This window comes from Oncorhynchus tshawytscha, linkage group LG03 (genome assembly GCF_018296145.1).
Source record: "Oncorhynchus tshawytscha isolate Ot180627B linkage group LG03, Otsh_v2.0, whole genome shotgun sequence".
Classification (NCBI taxonomy): Eukaryota; Metazoa; Chordata; class Actinopteri; order Salmoniformes; family Salmonidae; genus Oncorhynchus; species Oncorhynchus tshawytscha.
In genome coordinates, this window is record NC_056431.1 from 38,351,659 (window position 1) to 38,353,621 (window position 1,963).

A 1,963-nucleotide genomic window follows, 5' to 3' on the forward strand; every position below is an offset into this window, starting at 1 on the left:
TTATAAATCCTTAGCCCTTCTCTGAAGGCGTAGAAGGTCCATTGTTCCCCACTGTGTTTGAGTTAGTAATAATTTGTAGAGTGGCTCTATGTTCCCTAATCTTTTCACGACTCTGAATGTCTAAAGAATCCATGTCTTGTTCTGAAATATGAACACAAAAATACTGGGGTTTGATTATTATGGAGATGATTTCACAAAATGTTCTGGTTTCGGTCTCGGACCACTTGTACCCCTTCCAGTCCCGATCTTGACTCAGTCTTGCCACCACTCCGGTCTTGGTCTTGACTCAGACTCGTTTTGCTTCGGTCTTGTCTTGAATCGGTCTCGCTTTAGGTGGTCTCGAACACAACACTGATAAGTAGCCTACTATTTCTGTGGTAGCTTGAGGTCTTTCCAACAGAAACGGACATCCCATGACCTGTGTCTGGCCAGACACTAAGGCCAGGGTTGCGTACTGAAAGACCAGTTGAAAAAAATGATAATGGTGACCTAGAGGGCACTTACTATATGGTGTGCTGCACAAGGTTTGCAATTTCAGATGGTCACACGAACTGGAATTGATCAATCCACACTTTGCCACAACCACCAAACCTGAGCAAACGGTGTGCACCATTTGGGGAAATGTGCCATTCAGTACAAACCGTCACACATCGTAGCAAACGTTAAAGTGAAGTGAATGCACGCCTAATGCTAAACAGGGCTATTTAAAGGTGAGGCTACGCACTGGAACTCAACTTAAGCAAAAAAGGAACTACATTCACATGATTTATACAGTAGATCAGCATTGTGATGGAGCACCGCAGCTCATTCAGAGTTGTGCTAGACAGTGAAGAGAGCACAGTGCCTTCTTCAATGATTAATAGTCTGAGTCCCATGCTTTATCTGTCAGTTGATTCTCATTCCCATAGTACTGGGTGGCCGAGTCCCTCTGGCTGATTTGTGTGTCTAATTACGACGTCAGTGTTTGATTGATCATCTAATCGGGGACCTTTTAAGAGAGCTATCAGTCACATACCTTAACGGAGAAGTCATGTGACTGCAGTGGAATATCGGCCAATACAGCTGGCCATGAGAAATAAACGCTGAGAAATCTGGGTATCACTTGTTAAGGTCTATAGTGTGGTACAGGACCAAAGAAAATCACTTACAAAGATTGTCAAGATGATTGCTGTAGATATATCAAAGGGGCTGTCCCACTGTGCACAATCTGGTTAAATCTACGTTGTTTCAACGTATTGAAATGTGGAATCTACGTGGAAAATACATTGGATTGGAAAAAAGTAATCAACTGTTGTTTTGAGGGTGAAATGTATGTCATCACGGTGACCAATTTTCAACATAGACTAACCTTGTATAAAACATGTTCATTTGTAACTATGAAAAAACGTCAGATCTTCAATGTAATATCCACTATAACAAAAAAAACAATAGGTTGGGCAGCACCTCCTACTGGAAAGTTGATCTACCTACAGCTGTGCCTTTGGTCTCTCATCCATGGTTTTCACAAAGACCAAGCTTGCTTAGCTGTGATATTTCTCACTGACCGTTACCAATGTGCAACCGTAACAATTATTGTTGAGAAATCTCCACTTAGATTCACTGTTGCTATTGAAGTCATTCCAAAGGATAAGTTTAACAGAGCAAATGAAATGTAACCACATTTTATCACTCATATCATAAATGATGCTATTCAGGCCAACGTTGCATTTGGGAAGTCATCAAAAGCTATTTTTTTAATTGAACACAGGATTCAACAAAAATAGACAATTACATATCTTCACTCTTAGAAAAAAGGTGCTTACTAGAACCTTAAAAGGGTTCTGCTATCCCCATAGGAGAACCCTTTTTGGTTGCAAGTAGAAACCTTTTGGTTCCAGGTAGAACCCTTTAGGGTTCCATGTAGAACCCTTTCTACAGAGGGTTCTACATGGAACCCAAAAGGGTTCTCCTATGGGGAGCCGAA